The sequence below is a fragment of the Eretmochelys imbricata genome, chromosome 2 (assembly GCF_965152235.1).
Source record: "Eretmochelys imbricata isolate rEreImb1 chromosome 2, rEreImb1.hap1, whole genome shotgun sequence".
Taxonomy (NCBI): Eukaryota; Metazoa; Chordata; order Testudines; family Cheloniidae; genus Eretmochelys; species Eretmochelys imbricata.
The window spans coordinates 240,853,147-240,864,748 of record NC_135573.1 but is presented as its reverse complement, the minus strand read 5'-3'; the positions used below and the strand labels follow the sequence as shown (position 1 = coordinate 240,864,748).

Genomic DNA, 11,602 nt, shown 5'->3' with positions numbered 1-11,602 from the left:
GTTTCTTTAGAGGAACCAATGAACTTTATGATTTCTCTGAATTGTCTAAGAGAGGGCTGGACATTACAGAGCACATGGTTTTGGGAAAATTCAGGACTAGGAATGTGTTGGGGTCATCCTGCAAGTACTAACCAAGGCTGGTGGAAGCCAGAGTGTGACTGGTCTGTTGCTAGCAGGCTGCTGGGGTCAGAGTCTGCTGGACCAAGGCTGAAGCTATACAGAGACACCCAGGGTGTGATCTACATGCTGGCAGGCTGGCTGTGAGCATCCCAGGTTGGGAGCTGCAGCACCAAGGCATTGTAAGGCACCCAGGGCTGCAGGGCAAGTGATGACGCAACATCACGCTGGTCTGGATTGCCCCCTGAATCCCATCACAGGGGCCCATCAGCTGGAGGAGAACTAAAAGGGAATGGGACTATTTATGCCCCAATCCACATGGAGCTGGCTCCAGAAGTGCCCTGACCACAGGAAGAAGAGGGAAATACTGCATGTACAGATTTCAGTAAGACACAGCTGGGCAAGGGAGATGTTCTTCTCAGGACCTCAGTCATCTGACATCATCAGCTCCCAACTTGAATGAACATTTTAAACTATAGTAAATGACATCACCTGGACTACGACTGCTGGGGACTAGTTGCGGGTTAGTAGGAGCCTGTTGGGAGGGAAGAGTGGCCATATGTGCTCCTGGCCCACTCACCCTCTCAACAACTTCATCAGCCAACATTTCTCAATTCCCCACATACATCACAAGAAGTGATATGAGCCATTGATGTCCACTGGTGTCATCTGGAGCTCTGGCTCTACCAACTGACTGATTGGTTAACTCACGCTCAGGGGTGATGACAGATCCCCGGCAGAAAGTGAGAGGCATTTGAGCGAACATTTTCTTGAGGTAGATAGGAGATCAGGAGGAGGGAGTGGGAAGGAGAAAAGAAACATTAGAACTGACCTCTACTAGGCAGAGGGGCAGTTGGGAGAAATTTATAAATTGTGGCAGAGCTCCAACCCTGTCCCTGTGGGTCCCACGCTTCCAGGTGGTTTATGCTAGCCTCAGAGGCTCTACTGCAACCCTCCACATAGCCCTTCTCTCTTTAGGGCCAGGGTTACAGTCTACTGAGCCCTTTTCATCATAAGCGAGCAAGGAGGTTGGTGAGAGAACTCTCACAGTCTCTGTTGTCCCTATGGGCTTATTCCATAATAAGCCTCCTGTCCTGACAGGGGCCTATCTTCCCCTCCCAGGAGGTGTTTCTGTAGTGGCAGTTTTGGGGGAACCCGGGCCCACTCTACTCCGGGTTCTGGTCCAGGGACCCTAATGGCAGCAGCTGTTGGCAGCCGACTTCTCACTGCCAGAGTTGCTACATTTCCCTGGGCCACTTCCCCACAGCTCTCCCACTTCTCTATTCTTCACCCTTACCTTAGGGCTCCCTTACCAATGGCTTGAGGGTGTCTTCATTACTCAGCCATACTTCCTCTCCTCTGGCTCCCTGGGTCTCCTCAGGCTGACTGGAGTGTGCCTTTGTATAATATCAGAAGGGCCTTAATTAGAATTAGGTGTTCACATTAACTTAATGGCCTCACTTGATTCTTTGCAGGTTAATTGGAGTCAGGTGTTCTCATTAGCCTGGAGCAGCCCCTGCTCTGGTCAGTCAGGGAACAGAAAATTGCTAATCCAGTGGACAGTATATCTGCCTTCTACTACTCTGCTGTATGTCCTCACCCTCGTGTCCCACCCTGACACAAAGTGGCGGGACCTCCTGCCACCTCTAGAGGGTGAGGAGCCCCGGTGGGCCAGCCTATATTCCACCTTGGTTCCGAGGCCCGCCGGGGATATCAGTTGGTGGCTCCTTCACGGGGCCGTGAGCACGGGCGTGTACTTGGCGGGTTCACGCCAATCCCGGACACCTGCCCCTTTTACGGCGTGAGGGAAACCCTAGCGCACGTCTACCTGGAGTGCACCAGGCTGCAGCCCCTATTCCGGCTCCTCACGAATATTTTGTTAAGATTTTGGTTGCACTTTTCCCCTCACCTCCTTATCTATGCACTCCCTGTCCGTGGCCCCACTAAGTCGCGGGACCTCCTGGTCAACCTCCTCCTGGCCCTGGCTAAAGTGGCCATCTATAAAACCAGGTTGAGGAGGTCGGCTGATGGAGTCTCCTGCGACTGCGGGGCCTATTTCCGATCCTCTGTCCGTTCACGCCTCCGGGCAGAGTTCCTCTGGGCGGCATCCACTGACTCCCTTGACGCCTTTGAGGAGCGGTGGGCGCTGTCCGGGGTTCTCTGCTTGGTATCCCCGTCCGGTTCCCTTCGTTTGACCCTTTGACCGCACTCCCGTCCCTGTTTTTCATTAGTTGTCCCCCGTAATTAGTTGGCTCTCCAGACCCTGTGGATCTCCCCCTTAGGCTGGGGGGGGATCCTTTCGTAGTGGACGAGCTCTGCCCGCCCACTTCCTGGATCCCAATAGGACTACTCTGCTGTATGTCCTCACCCTCGTGTCCCACCCTGACACAAAGTGGCGGGACCTCCTGCCACCTCTAGAGGGTGAGGAGCCCCGGTGGGCCAGCCTATATTCCACCTTGGTTCCGAGGCCCGCCGGGGATATCAGTTGGTGGCTCCTTCACGGGGCCGTGAGCACGGGCGTGTACTTGGTGGGTTCACGCCAATCCCGGACACCTGCCCCTTTTACGGCGTGAGGGAAACCCTAGCGCACATCTACCTGGAGTGCACCAGGCTGCAGCCCCTATTCCGGCTCCTCACGAATATTTTGTTAAGATTTTGGTTGCACTTTTCCCCTCACCTCCTTATCTATGCACTCCCTGTCCGTGGCCCCACTAAGTCGCGGGACCTCCTGGTCAACCTCCTCCTAGCCCTGGCTAAAGTGACCATCTATAAAACCAGGGTGAGGAGGTTGGCCAATGGAGTCTCCTGTGACTGTGGGGCCTACTTTTGCTCCTCCATCCGTTCACGCCTCTGGGCAGAGTTCCTCTGGGCGGCGTCCACTGACTCCCTTGACGTCTTTGAGGAGCAGTGGGCGCTGTCCGGGGTTCTCTGCTCGGTGTCCCCGTCCGGTTCCCTTCGTTTGACCCTTTGACCTCACTCCTGTCCCTGTTGTTCATTAGTTGTCCCCCGTAATTATTTGGTTTCCCAGGTCCTGTGGACCTCCCCCCGTTAGCCTGGGGGGGGATCCTTAGGAGTGGGTGGGCTTTGCCCGCCCACTTCCTGGATCCCAATAAGGACTACTCTGCTGTACCCAACTGGACTGGGTCTATCACAGAAGCTAAAAGAACTAGCAAAATGTACCAGTCATCACTCTGACTACTCACCGCTCTCCCACCACCCTTCATCTGTTTTTGTCTTCTTAGACTGGAAACTCTTCAGAGCAAGGACCGTACTTTCCCAGAAGTCTGTACAGTACCAATCATGTTGTAGGCACTCCTGTAATACACGCAGCAATATTTTGAACCTATAAATGCTGCAGATGCATTGTCTGAGGTATCCACTTGAAGTGCTTGGAATAGTTCAGGATTATCCCAGACTGGCATTGTTCTTGTCATTATATTGTCTGTTAATGCTTGTGAGCACCATATGCCATATTTTTAGTACAAGTTTTAGCACATGTAGCAATCCATATGGTTATTCCTCACTGTAAGATATGGAAATTTTAAACTGGTTCTGATTTGGCTATACTTTATCCCTTTTTACCTCCATACCATATTCTGTCTTTAGTCTTTTCTGTCTCTTGTTTTCCCTCTCTCTGATCAGTCTTTTCTTATTTGCTCTTCTCTTCTTATTCTGGGCCAGGTTTTCAAATTCAATAGGCGTTAGTGATGCATAGGAGGTTAGCCTGATTAGGGGCTTTTGAAAATTCCATTAGCTATCCATCTGCATCTTTAGGCACCTAAATAGCTTTGAAAATCTGGTCCCCTGTAGGTAGCCTTTTATTTTTCTTTGAAATGCAATATATTTCCTCTTATTCTTTGTTGTCATTTTCATACTTGGTCTCCCCCTCCCTCTTCCCATGTTCTGTTAGCCAGTCCCTCCTTGGTCTCCTTTCTACTCTATTTTCTGACCCATCTCTCTTCCAGTAGTAATCCCATTTTTACATTTCCCCACCCTCTCCAATTCCCCCCACCCGAAACTTGCCTGTCTATCTCTGTTCCTCTTCCTCCTTTTCTTTTTTCCCAACCTCACATCTCTCCTTTCCTTTCTCATGCCACAGGTTCCCACTTCTCTTTCCATCTTTCTTCCTCATCTCTCATTTCTCCTGCAGCCTCGGTTCTCTAAATACTTTGTCCCCTCCTGGGTTAGGATTCTAGAGAACGAATGTTTTCTGCCATCAGGTTACATGAGGAAGCAGTTGGGCTCTGGGGCCCCAATCTTTAACTGTGGCCAAGCTGAGCTCAGCATAGCTTGAGGGGATAGGTGTCAAGATGACTGTGCAGCGCCTCAGAATTCCGGGGCTCCCTGGGGACCAATCCAGCTCTCCCCCATCAGCTAGAGCAGCCTGAGAGCTGAGCTAATTCATGCTCAGCTGCATAACCAGTATGGTTCTGTAGAGCGGGAAGGAGCATGCTGTAGAAAGTTCATCTTGTGCCCATGGAACAAAGCACTGTGGCAGCTTTCACAGTAGCCCAATGGAGTGGGCTGTGTGGGTGCTCCACATTGTATTTTGGGGTGGGTTATTCTGTTCCCCCAGCTTCCCATCATCTTCCTGTTAAATCTGGCTGTGCACAAGGACCAGGTTGTGGCCCTAACTGTTTTTATTTTTGTTATGTTAAATCTGTATCTATAGAATCATGTCAGTAAATATGCATTTAGATGATACCACACTCTAACTGTCCATTTATGTCTGAAATACTTTAAACAGGGTCATAACATTTTTTTAAAAATGATTTACACGATAAACTCCATCTGTTCCAAAGAAGCTGCTTTGTTCTAGTGAGTCAATTAGCAGTGGTTTAAAAAGTCCCTAAATAAGTAGTCGCCTGACAGATCATAATGGCTCCTTTTATTACTCTATGCCAACTCATACACTCCTGCAGAATAATTTGTCTTACTGTTCTTTTGTTTAGGCTTTAAAAAGAGCCGTGATGAAAGGAAACATATGCAAAGTCGTTTTTATAGGTAATGGCACAACAAAACAAAAGCAATTTTGAGAAAAATAAAGTTCCTACTGTAAATGTTGCCAGAATCTTGTATTAGTCCATGTTGCCATATGCAGTGTAGCCCCAATTTATCAAACTCCAGTTAACCAAAAACCTCTGTTAATTTAAGGTCACATTTTCCCCCGAGCAGTTGCAGTGACTGAAGCCCCATTTCTCCTCATCACTGCAGCATTGAACAGCACAGCACTGGCAGTTGCCTCCTTTCCTTTCCTGCTGAGCCTTGGAAAAGTGGCTTAGTTCCCTTCTCTGTAATCAGGACAACCTCAGCGATGCCAACCTCTGCCTTTACAAATGTTTCAGGTGGAGTGGGGGAAATACAGCACAAAAATTGCTAGAGTTTATTAACAAACTCACCTCAGCCATGCTGTGTGCATTCACGCTCCCTAAGCATTCAAACAACCAACCTTTCCAGGCCTGAATGTTAACCAAAAGCAAATTTCAAAAATCACACATGCACAGTGGAAATGCTTTTGCCTTCATCCAACTGAGGAACAGAAGCGATACTATGTGACCCATCACAACTATCCAGCAGAGCATGTAGAGTGAGAAAAGTGTTTTTGATTGGTCACCAGTGTTAAAACGGTCACAAAAAAGTTCCTTGCTTAATGTTTGTAAAGCTGCATTGTCCCAGCTCTCTTAGTAGACTGTGGACAGAGATGCATTTGCTGATGTAACAGGGTCCTGACCTGTTGATGGCTTTGAAGATCAGAATCAAGGACAATAGAAGAAGAGGTGCCGGTAGAAGGTCTTAAGCACAGGGGTGATGTGTTCTTGAAGACCTAACCCACTGAGGAAGCAGTCAGCCAAACTGGAGTCTCCTCACTGCTTTCACATGCAGCCCTAGATACAGTAAATTATAGCCATCTAATCTGCAGTTGATAAATGCATGGGTTATTGTGGCCAGATCCTCTTCCAGGAGGCAGGAACAGGAAGCAAGCAGGAGATAGAAGAAGGCTTTTTTTCATCACTGTTGCTACCTGATCATGTAGAATTAATGTTGGCCTGGACAGGAACTGGACCGCACAGGTGCTTTTGATGTAGTGGGGGAAGAGTGGCTATTCAAAGCATTTCCCCCTTTCATGCAGCATCATTTCAGTCTTGCTTGGGTACGGTTTGAGCCCAGTTACTCTTCATTCAGTATTTGATCTCTTTTAGGCGTTGAGACATCATTTTGGTGGGACTAGTTTTATCTGATGAAAGTGTCATCAGCAACATGTTGTTGGCAGCAGAGCCTAATGCCCTCCAAATATTTTTTCTAGGGTCTCTCAAGTCCCTGTTTAAGATTTAGTCCTGAAGTAACATCATGTATCCCCCCTCTTTCACAAACTTAGGTTCCAATGGCAGTTTAGAAAAATGGCACAAGGATCATAGATTAAACTGAAATGCACAACATGTGGGAAATCTTCTCTAAGATCCCAATCTGAACTCCATCTCTATGTCTCTTCAGTGGATAACACTTTACCAGTGAAACACAAAGGGGAACCCTCAGGAAACTGGTTAAGCTGGCTTTACCTTTGCTTAGCACTGCTCCAGCACAAAGCAGCCAGAACCACTCTAAGGATTGGGCCCAGTGTTTGTGTTTCTCATAAGATTAACCTCTTAGATGCTGCTAACATTTTACCTGCAGACTACGAGTACATTTTCAGAAGAGACCCTCCCCAACCCCCATTTTCAGATTCCTGTATTATCATTCCTTTGGTTGAACTGTAGGTACAGATCCAAATATCTGCACCACTACCTACCTCAGATTCAATTTGTGAGCCCAAAAAAGTGAGGACAAAATTGGCAAGCACCAGGTCTGTTCTCTCAGCCCTTCTGAAATTTTACACTTTTGGATGTAAGTTGTAATGGGGGAGGATGGAAGGAACAATCTTTCTTCTTCATTAGAATTCAAAAATAAACTTTCTTCGATGCTTTGCTCATTATTTTTATAATTAGGCATAAAACGGGGCATTCTTTAGTCATAATTTAACAGATCACAATGTTTATTTCCACAGAAGCCATTTTTTCCCCTGCTAACTGTAGATAAGGAGTCAGTCATATGTGGCTTAAAGCTCTTCTAAAAAAAATTAGTCATGGTAAGTAGTAGTTGGAATTTTTCAAACTTCTGACGATTCAGCTACTAGATGATTGAAATTCAGAATCAAAAATTCATAAGAAATAGCAAAACCTTTTGTCAAAATGATGAAACCAAAGGAGTGTGAAACTGTATTATCTTACAGATCCACAGTAAGATGAAAAATAGCAGCATTTCCAAAAATGCAAGTTATTAAAAGGTTTAGCCAACAGTAGTCAATGTGCATTACTTTTTCTTAAGGCAAAATTATCTCTAACAGTTTGGGAACTGAGCCTGAGATTATCTTCCAAGGGGAAAAAAGAGACATTGTGCATTATTACTGTTAGTGTTTTAAATACATTTGACCACAGGCCATTGAAGCAGATGATAAGGTTTTTTTAGCATGTGCATGTTTTTCCATGCATAGCAGCTAATGACTAGAAAACCATAAAAACTGAGTAGTCCAATAATAAGAGAGGCTATTTGTGTATTTTCCTACTGCAATGGGAAATGAACTTTTATTACCCGTTTTCATTTGTATTATGGAAAACTATTTTTATCCGTTTGGCTGGTGCAGTACAAGCAACTTTTATGTGAGATGCTATGCTAATAACTACAATATGGAGCTGGAGGGACTGCCCTCTGGAAGGGTGAGGTGAGTTCAGTATCGCAGTTACTCTAGTTCTCCTAACCCTTTTCTGAGTAGACGTGCTAATCATTCTGAATTACATCCATTTTATGTGAACTTCAGTTCACTGGTGACTAAACACTGAGCAGCTAACCTCATTCCTTTGAATACTTTTGGCAAGATTCGCAGTATATTTTTTAAAAGGTGGATGAATGCTTTCTTGGAGCCCATGTGACCGACAAGCAGAGATGGGAGTGGGACCTGAAGAAGTTTTGAGTTTTCTGAAACCTTTGTCATTAAAACATGGATATATTTTTCATGATACTGAGAACCTTGGAAAGAGGCGTCTCTCCAGTCTGAGCTCCTACCAGGGAAAAATAAAAAAATGCAGATATATGACCTCTTTAGCCTCACAGAAGGCTGTCCAGAATCCAATCCTTTTGTGAGCCTCTCTGAATTTTCCTCCCTGGTATCCCCTTTGTACCTAGATTAGCCTTTTTCATTCTGCATTTTGAACAGCCTTTGTAAATCCTCTTCTCTCCCTTTGTCTTCTGCAGGACCCAGCCTCTCTGCTCCTTCCTCTGGTTCTTCAGTAACATTACCATTTCTTTCACCCTATGTCTATCTCTGCTTCCAGGATCTCATCTCTGTCTTCCATTACTTGAAGCCCTCTCCTCAGCTGTCTGTCTTTCTATTTCCATGTCTCTTTCCCCTCCATGACTCTCTGTCATTCTGTAGAGTTCTTTGTTCATCAGGCCCAAGGCCATCTTCCATCTCATCTCATTCTGTTCCACTGCTCTCAGATCAGGACTTCCTTTCTTCACTGGATCACTGTTCACATGTTACTCTTGCCCTTTGTTTCTTGTCCCTTCTTGTTCCTACAGCCAGTACAGCTAACAGATGGTTGGGGAAGAGTTTAAACTCCCATTCAATTTACCATTCTTCTGGGCAGAATTTATTAGAAGTTGAACCTGGAAAGGTTTGCTTCTCTCAGGACATTTGAAAAGTTAAGGTCAAATGGACTCTAAGGGCAAGCTCGCAAGAAGTCAATACTCATACATGCAGGGGTGGATAACCATACAAGAAGCTTCTTCCACACCTGCAGCTGCATCAGAACTGGTCATGCTGGGGAGCAGGGGACTGCTTGCTCCCACTCACCATCTGCAAAGGTCCGCAGTGCAGGGCTGGAGTACTGGGAGAGGCAACCTTCCCCACCCTACTTAATGGAACAGTTTGTGCACCCACTTTCACCCCACTTCCATACGCAAAGATTAACACCAGCATTTCTCACCTGCTCCTCCTGGGTGGTGCAGCTCTCCACCTTAGCAGAATAAATGCCACCATCTGGCCCAAGAAGTGTGTATGCTGTTTCAGGACATCATGGTTTGTGTGTGCAAATCAGATTATTAGATTTCTAATGACCAAGTTTGCATCAACAAATTGTACTATTTGTGTGTGCAGACCATTCTGCGTGCAGGGTAGACTGAGACCGTTTGGATTAAGATTAACATTTCTTCAAACACTTATTTCTATTATCCCTAATACAGAAGTGTATATACCATACATTGTTCATTCAAATTGCAACAGTTCTGAATTCAGTGCCAACATTAATGAAGCAAGAAAGTCAATGTTAGACATGGCAACAGATTTTTTTACATTAGTTTGTTAGATTTGGTGGATGGGGATGGGGTGGTTTGTTACAGAAATAACTATTATAGGGGACTTGAACCTTTAAGAGTCTTTAATAAATATAATATAAGGAGAGTGAATTCTTTTTTAACCATGTTGGTTCTGCTTGGTTTCTATTCAGACTTCAATTCCAGAATCCTTTTCTTTGCTGACAGGAGGCGCTCATATGTTTCCATGGTATACATGTTAGTTATTGTACATATACATGTTAATTATTGTATGAGAGGAGGGAATTTAGGTAAGGTTACTAAATGTCACGACTCTTATGTAAACATTTTCTTCCCTTGTCACATCACAGGAGAAAGTCTATTTGACATACCAAAAAAGTCACCAGAATAAGGTCACCAATGTGTTTTGTTTTAAAATCCAATATACGGTAAATAATTAACTACAAAGAGGTCACACTGTTCTTTGTTTGGTCACATAAAATGTATAGCTGAATGGGGAGATTAATAATCATGGTCTTTTCAGAATGATTGTAATTTATAATGCTTATATAAATACAGAAGTAGTATTAGCTGCTCATTTACCATTGCCATGTTAGCACATCAGGGAATTCTATCATTTGTATAAGACACCAAGATGCTAAAATGGCAGAGGAATATTAAATGTTTAATTAAAATTAGATGGCATAGCAGCATGAAAAATCTAATGGAGTTTGCTATCAGGAAGTCTGGATTATATTCTGCTGTTGCTATCTTTTTATTTGTTGTGTTTGGTTGTGGGGGTTTTGGGAGGAGGCGGGCGGCAAAGGGCTTTTTCAAAAAATCTCAGAAGTTGAATAAGACAAACACATTTAAACAATGGGAAATAACTCAGAATCCCATAAAATATGTTCACAGTGTTCATTATTCTCATCTTTGCAACATATAAAATAAATAAAAAATCACAGTGATCTACAACCAGACTGGAAAACATAAGCATTTGCAAACTCCACCCACAGCCAAAGCTCCAACCACTTATGACAACAAAATGATTGCTACTTTCCGGCATGCTTTAATCAGCGGTGAAATTGCTGATAATGTCCACACTTAAATTGTCATCATTACACTTCAGATATAACACTCTGTTTAGGTGAACAGGGCAGTTCCCACTTCTCAGAGCTACTGATTCAAGCTATCTGCACATTCATACTCACTGCCTCCTTTTACATTATCATTGCAACTATGGATAGATCTATTGTAGACCTTTTTTAATTGAAGTAGTTAGCATTTGTTCTAGGCTACAAACATTTGTATTTGACTGAGTAAATGCTCTCATTCACCCACTACAAATCTACAGCAGTACTATTGATGCGGATGGAGTTTTGCTGCATTAAGAGTAGACTCTGGCTCATAAAACTGAAAGCAGATCTCCAAGTAGACTTTCAAAAGCAGAAATGAAACTGCTTCTGAAAATAATCAAATGGTTTTACTAAACTATGTAGATTATAAAGAAATATTGGGTGATGTTATTAATGTTTCCCAAATTGTGGGATTGTGTAAATTGGTCGTGCTTTTCTACTGTCATTCATTTAGGCCTCAGTACACCAAAGCACTTAATCACATACTTAAATTCATCCCTTTTCAAGACATAGAATCATAGAAGATTAGGGTTGGAAGATACCTCAGGAGGTCATCTAGTCCAATTCCCTACTCAAAGCAGGACCAACCCCAACTAAATCATTCCAGCCAGGGCTTTGTCAAGCTGGACCTTAAAAACCGCTAAGGATGGAGATTCCACCACCTCCCTAGGGAACCCATTCCAGTGCTTCACCACGCTCCTAGTGAAATAGATTTTCCTAATAGCCAACCTAGACCTCTCCCACTGCAATTTGAGACCCTTACTCCTCGTTCTGTCATCTGCCATCACTGAAAACAGCCTAGCTCCATCCTCTTAAATATATGTTTAAATTTAAGCACATGCTTAAATGCTACCCTGAACAGGGATGTTTTTTGTTAATCAGGCCCTTGGAAAACATTTATAGAAAGGATGTCAGAAGTTCTTGGTAAAGGGTACATAAAGGGCAGGAATATTAATATTCCATACTGTTTGGGATCAATCTTGCACCATTTAGGCTAATGGGAG

The 11,602-nt window shown here is 44.4% G+C and overlaps 1 long non-coding RNA gene across 1 annotated transcript in view; it reads right to left on the bottom strand.

Annotated features, from left to right (window-relative positions):
- Nucleotides 1–650: 650 nt before the first annotated feature.
- The window catches only part of LOC144259942 (uncharacterized), a 35,083-nt gene continuing 24,131 nt past the window's right edge, over nt 651–11,602 (bottom strand). The window contains exons 2-4 of the long non-coding RNA XR_013344959.1: nt 3,321–3,432; nt 1,431–1,514; nt 651–886 (exon numbers count right to left, since the gene is read on the bottom strand). This is a non-coding gene — a long non-coding RNA (uncharacterized LOC144259942). The remainder of the gene's footprint in view (nt 887–1,430; nt 1,515–3,320; nt 3,433–11,602) is intronic.